Source organism: Alosa sapidissima, chromosome 13, assembly GCF_018492685.1.
Source record: "Alosa sapidissima isolate fAloSap1 chromosome 13, fAloSap1.pri, whole genome shotgun sequence".
NCBI lineage: Eukaryota > Metazoa > Chordata > Actinopteri > Clupeiformes > Clupeidae > Alosa > Alosa sapidissima.
The window spans coordinates 7,953,412-7,960,639 of record NC_055969.1 but is presented as its reverse complement, the minus strand read 5'-3'; the positions used below and the strand labels follow the sequence as shown (position 1 = coordinate 7,960,639).

General features: G+C 44.4%; 1 long non-coding RNA gene across 1 annotated transcript; it reads right to left on the bottom strand.

Moving 5' to 3' along the window:
• Positions 1-6,012: 6,012 nt before the first annotated feature.
• LOC121680804 lies at positions 6,013-7,228 on the bottom strand. Its single transcript, XR_006021828.1, has 2 exons — positions 6,714-7,228; positions 6,013-6,637 (listed from the first exon to the last, which is right to left on the bottom strand). It is a non-coding gene; the product is annotated as an uncharacterized LOC121680804 (long non-coding RNA).

Here is a 7,228-nt window from a genome sequence, read left to right as displayed (position 1 = left end):
CAAACCCATTGTTTCGGAGAGGCTAAGTGACCAGCTATATTCACATTTTGTTTTTAAGTACAGCCAAAGCTATAAAATGCGAAGACAACAATTTGCAAAGATGACAAGACAATAAGAGTTATTCTCCAATTCTCTCTACCTTTTCAAGCAGTCTCATCATACTGTACATACAAACTCCGCACACCAGTGGTTTTCAAACATCCACGATCATGAGCAGTGACTACGAAGGAGAGGTTATTAACCAGACCGCTCATCTGACCACACAATCAGGGCACACTCGCGGCTCAGAGGACCGCCAGTGTGGCAGAAAGAGAATACTGCGAGGGTCACTACTGCCATGCTGGTTATGGAGGATGTGACAAACCATGCGGTAATGGCAGCTAACTTGTTCTCACCACACTATATATCCCACAAATATACAGCTCTGGAAAATATGAAGAGACGACTGCACATTTTTCTGATGTCAGCCTACGGTTGCTGAGTGACATTCGAATGAGTTGATGGTCATATTCAAATTTGCAGTGGTCTCTTAATTCTGAATTTCACTCAGCAACTGTAGGATGACATCAGAAAAATGTGCAGTGGAGTTGTACACTACACATATACATAGCATCACTAAACCAAGTCCCCCTCTGATTTGGGGAACTACAGTAGTAACCTTTTGTGTCAAGACGAGGCTTGGATGCATGATTTGGAATAATACAGACAAGGAAATGGGATGAGAACAGTTTGGTTTATCTCTCTCTCTCTCTCTTTCTCCTCATCAAATCTTGTCTTTGCTTTCTCCAACCAGAGGGACCTCTTCTAAAGGACACACAATTGGGAATAGGGTTTAAGGCCACACCATATAAATGTCTCACAATACACACACACATACACACTCACACAGGCACACATCTTCTAAAGGTTATAACATTGTATGCAGTTCAGTGATAAATTCAGGCTCACGTGAGATGAAACCAACATCTCATGGCTCCCATCATTGGTTATATCATCTTGTTTGCCAGTAGGACTCTGTTGAAAGTCAATGTACAGTAGCATTGCATTAAGATACGAGATGTATTGAGCAATATTGAGAACATATTCGCAAAAACACTTCAAACAGTTCAAAAGAGTGTTATTTCACTGTATTATCATCATACCTTTACAGTTGTAATGAAATGGTTGTGTACCTTCATTCAATGCCCCTCTTAATAATGTTGCAGTCTCTTTAAACCAAACACTATTTTAAAACATCCCTCTGAAGCATGTTCAATAAAGAACATTTACAGTTCTATGCATAGAGTAGACACACCATTGCCACCAACACTGATAGGTACAATGCTTTTCAATGTATGTTTGAATATATGATCCCCCACTCTCTCTTTGCAGTGCTTAAAAAAACCCACATTCTGTGGAGGTAGAGAGCTACAGCTCCCGCACTGAAGAGGAGGCTGTGGCGGGACTCGTTTCCTGGATGGAGTCTGGTGGTTTTCACAGTGTTGCATCAGGTTTAATGGACTGCAAATATGCAATGTTTTTGTTTTGGGTTTTGTTTTGTTTCTTTTACTCGGCAGCAACATGGGGCAGGTGCTGTTGAAATATTCACACGCCTCTGCACAAACACCTCGCATGCGGTTTGTGTTCGGGCCTGGCGAGCGGCGCCCCTGAGTTTTGTTTGCTGGAAAGTGCCTGGTGAAAAGATGAAGAGGCTCATTTAAGGATATTGATGCATGTGCTTTGTACTTAAAGGCTTGCAGTGGCCTGACACCCCCCCCCGCCTCTCCTGGCCCCCCAAGCGTTGAAGATAAACAAGCTTCGCTAGACAGGTTAATGAAAAGAGGAAATGATGAAGCTGATAAAAACAATAGCGTGCTAAAGGCCAATACCTGATAAAATCATTAGCAACTTTTCATATTGGACAGCATAACAATGGAGCGGAAATGATTTTTCCCAGGCTTCTTCCTCCCTTTTTGAGAAATGTGAAGGCGTTTGTCTCCGGGACAGTGCTAGAAGACTGGAGTGTTGCTGCGCAATATTTCTTGTGATGATGGGGAATCAAATGTATATCAAATATACAACATTGCACAGACTGCCTATCTTATTTAAAAACCCCAGAGAAATTGCAGACAGTCATTAAAAATGACATATCTACTGCTGTCAGTTTTATTAATTTGAAAGTGTATGTGCACACACACACACACACACACAGACACACACACAACCCATTTGATAAAACAACAGTGAGTATTGTGCCTGGTAAAGACCTAGTTTGGCAGGGTAGCTACAGCGAGGAATAAATTGATGGCAAAAAATGTAGGGAGGTATCTCAGACACCCTGGGTAGGTTATGTTAATTACTACATTCATATGCAGTCTGTTCCTGAACAAACTCCACTCTCTCCCTCACTTTTGAGAGAATAGCTGTCAAAATGCGAACCCATCAAGATTAAAATCTGGGGAATTTAAGAGTGGAAAAAAAACGGTGCGAGTTCAATTCTGACATTCCATTAATGAATCATTTTCCCATGCATAAATATTAATAGATAAAATTAATTAGTTAAATCAGTGAAGTGGGCAAGAATGAACAGGGAGGTTACACAATTAGAATTCTTCCAGGTCTGTGCTTCCAGAAGTTTCTAAGCCTGAGTTCATGTATGTATTATTTCATACTAATTAATTTAAACACATCCATGTCAGTGGCAATTTCCTGTCAAGCCTCATATGATTACCTCAGATACAATGAGCTGACACTATTGGCTAAGAAACTATAGGGGATGAGATGTGAGAGAATTTTTATGTTAAACCCTGCTTTGCATTTGGCCCAGAAAAATGGCTTCACTTTAAGTTTGCAACTCGACAGAGAGACAAGTAACACTTCTTCTCTCTTCTTCTCTTTATTGTCTGAAGGAACAATTCCCATGTTCTGTCTGCGCTCGTAACTTTGCACTGATGGTGTGTCCACAGGGGCTGTGTGAGGGAAACTAACAATCGCATACATATTCGAAAAGACAAAAGCAAGTGGAGGACTCTGGGGAGGACTGGGCACAGGACAAAGTTATCACGAGCGAGCTCCACACGCTTCATCAGGCGAACGGACCTAATTAAACACGACGTGACTGTAACAGCATTTATACCTCCACCGCACCTCCTCGTTCATTGCCGGTCTGCGGTCCGTGCCAAGCAGACCGGAGTCGTCCGGCTATATCCTCGCTTCAAATCGAAAACCCGACCGGCTGGACAGGGGCCAGCGGGCCGGCCTCACGCTCGGCTCCTGGCATGGGCTGTCAAACTCACACCGAGCGTATAATATTATGGGCAGGCCCCTGGCATGCCAAATGAGATGGGCACAAAGGACCAGCACTGGTGGGGGAAATCATTAAAATACCACTCTGTTGACCTTTCAAAACGCTGCCTCTCCGCTTGCCTTTTTTTCCTAAATCCCCGGCTTATTGACTTGGCAGCTCCCTAAACGTTGCTCTTAGGGGGAAGTGAGGGATGAGTTTTATTATCCCCTCCCCTCCATCCCTCCATCCACCACCGCTACACACCTCAACCTTCCCCAGGGGTTGGGGGGTGGTGGGAGGGAAGTTGGGTGCGGGGTTGCTAAGGACTCAGGCTTAGTATTAACGATCAGAGGCAGAGAGATCCAGAGACCCACCCCACTCTCACACCCCCACTCCCCAACACCGCCCCCACTTCAGCCTGTCTCTCACCCCGGCACTGTTGCCTCCGGGCGGGTTCGGCCATGTTACCTCTCCTCCCTCTCTTCTCTATCTCCCTCTGATTTTTAATTCCCTCTTTTCTAGGACTCGATCCTGTCTCTCCATTGCCAGGGGGCATCGGTGACAGTGAGACTAGACTTGGAACGTCGAACACATCGGCGCCAATCACCGGGACAACGAACACCGGTGAGTGGTAAAAGGCCATACGCCTGTTTCATCATAGAGTGACTGACAGTTGCTAAAGCTCAAAGTGCTATTCTATTATTATTTGAAATCATTATCTTTTCATATTATATGTTTTGTTTCATTATAGTGATATCTGACAGGCCTCCTACTTTGGATGTATTTTCCACAACTCGTTCTAAAATTCAACCAACCACAGAAAAATTCAGAAGAAGAACAAAAACAAAAAAGCTCTGGCTGTAGGGTTAACCCTCCTATCAGGTTCAATGGCGTTGTACAGATATTGCAGCTCAGCACCTGATCAACCGAGCCAGCTGATGCAATCCGTGGACATCGCTCACTTGTTTGCGATTTCAGAGTTCCCATCGGGTGGGAAAGCAAACAAGCCAGGTATGCGCCAGCATGCTCTCCCTTTTGAAGCCCGCAGACATACTCAACTCCGGAGAGTGTCTGAAAATGTTCCTTCAAGGCTTGTAATCCTGACAAACAGAGGGAAAAAAGAGGAGAAAATCACATTCCCTCAATTTCCCTGGTGAAGAGGTCATTACTCCAGGTATAAATCACAGTAATGGACACATCATTACTGGGCCACAGCAGAGGAGATTAAACATTTCCTCCGACCATATTCACATACATTTAAGCCTTTGGGACACTGATAGGAAAATAATGGTCAGGTGGTCACCGCGTGGGCTTTCCCTCCTAAATTGTTTGTTTGTTCTGGATGACATTAAGAGCCACTTAGAATTAACGTGACATATGCGACAATTCAGCGTGTCTGTGAACATGGTTTAGAAGATAGAGTGGCAGTGGTTCAGTACAGTATAGGTTGATTCAACTTAATTAAGTGTGCTTGCAAAGCAGCACACTTATTGTTCTTCTTAAGTTTTATTATTATTCCCGTCTCCCTAATTTTTTGTCAGCTCTAGCGCCTAGGCCCTTTGAGACAGAGACACCGTTCCAACTTTAAAACGTCCGGTCAGTACCGGTGTAAGTTGCTCGCGAAGATGACGTCAGGTGGGCGTGTTGTTCATCCGCCATATTGAACAGAAAGCGAAACTAAATTTTCACAGATCACAAATTTGGTCCGAATGCCACGAAACTTGACGTACATTATCCTTGGACCGAGCCTCACAAAAGTTATCATAAGGATTTTTAATTTTCGAAAGCGTTTGCCCGTCACAGTCAAACGAAATCGGCGGCGAAGCTCCGAAACAGGAAGTCGTCCATATCTCAGAAACACTGTCACATATCGATACCAAATTTTGTATTTGAACTCGGGACTCCAATGTGAGAGTGCATAAGCTAAAAAAAAAGAAAACATTCCAAGTTTCCAGCATTTGGCAAACCACCCACCCGTATTTGGTAACTATCACCTTTCACATTTGCAGTTGTACTTCTATCACAATGCCTTCCAAGTATGCACAATGTCTCTGGGCAACCTTGCCCAATCATGAAATCCTTGCTCAGCCATGGGATAGTATGGACTTACGAACTGAAATGGCAAGGAGAACATTAGCTATTTATTGCTGACGTAGTACAGTTATTTTCAAATTAAATTTTTTATTATTGTTAAATATCATGATGGGAGAGTATTATTAAAAATGTTACAAGTATGCAAATTCATATGTTTACGGGCATTTAGGTTTTACTGTGTTGTTTTGTTGTAAAGACATGCAAGGCATTCTGGGCCATGTAATGAACAGTGGTCGGCAGCACTCCATACGTATTAAGATAAGATAAGATAAGATAAGACTTTATTGATCCCACAGCTGGGAAATGTACTGGTCACAACAGCCCAGTAGTATTTAAATAGAGAGTAAGAAAGTTGTATACAGTATGACCTGCATACAAGCACACCTAAAAAACTAAAAATCACACAGTGATTGCAACACGCCTTAGGGTTTCACCAATACTTTGAGGCAGAGTGAACCAATATATATGGTGAATAAAAAAGCTTCACATCACATGTACAGTGGAAAATGCACATAGGCCTATTAATAATGAAGTTCAGACACTACATTAACATTACTGTATTAATATGAATAGGTGTTTCTGTCGCCTAGTGCTGGCAACAACCCCTGAACAGGCTCAGAATCCCAGGACACACACCACAACACAGACAGATGTTTAAGAAAATGTACAAATCTTTATTACATACAGGTCAAAAGCATTCCACCCACACAGGTTTCGGGCAAGGGTTAATAGGTCAGCATTGGTCACACAGCACAGCTAGGATCTTAGAAACAAGTGAGTAGAACCACACCATCAGCTACCATGGGTTTCAGAACCCTAGTCACATCAAGACATCAAGCAGAGTACCACAGCAAATCTTGTTCACGGCACACAACCATTTGCACACGTGCACACTACGGATCCCCAGACCATTACCAGCAACTTAGCCTCCCAACCTCCCCCCAAGCCAGAACCCATTCATGCAGGCAGAAACATAACACACAAACAAACAAGTAAAAATGTCCGTTCGGTCAGGGCCCCTCCTGACCGAAACAAAAAAACACAAAATCAAAATAAACTGAGTCTCACCCGGCCACTGTGCACCAAGTAGGCCGGGGAAAATTACAGTCTTTTATCCACTAGCACAGGACCTTTAGCTTGAAGCACAGCCAGTGGACTCTTATTTTGCCTTCACAGGGGATGGGGTTGGCGTGGGCACGCCGCCGCTTTCTTGGCGTGATGACGTCACCGTCCTGAGAACCCGGAAGCACTGCGCCACTCGACTCACTGCTGCTGACACTGTTAAGGAGTAAACAACCACGATGAGCGCTTTGCGGCAAACAATCGCAATAACTTCATTCACACGGGCATTTACATGGGATCACCGTTCCTTTAGATCGGTTTGAGAGCGCAGAATAGTCTTAACGATCATACGATCTCCAGTCCTCTCTCGTAGCCTCTTCCCTCTGCTAGACGCGGCCGGCAAGCTTCATCGATGACATGGATTGCAGGGCCGCGCAGGAACAGCGGCACCGTCTTAATGGCTGGATCAGTCGTCCGTCGTCCGTGCCTCGCTTGTCGCTCCCTCTTCCCCAGACTCCCGAATCACATACTGGTGAGCCCTTTTATTTCCCAGTCCATTACGAGCTCCACCAATCTGCATCGCAGCCATCCACTCTTCCGAGGGCCTACACCTGTATGTCATCCACCCCGTGGGCGGCGATCGTCCATCCTGGCCACCGATCACAAACAAAACAGCGGCAGACACAGACCAAAGACTGGCCATTACAGTACATCCCCCCCTCCCTCTACAACACAATATGTCCAGTATTCTTGTTTGCAGTCTGTATTGCCCCAATAAAACATTCATAATTATCACACGTGTCTGTC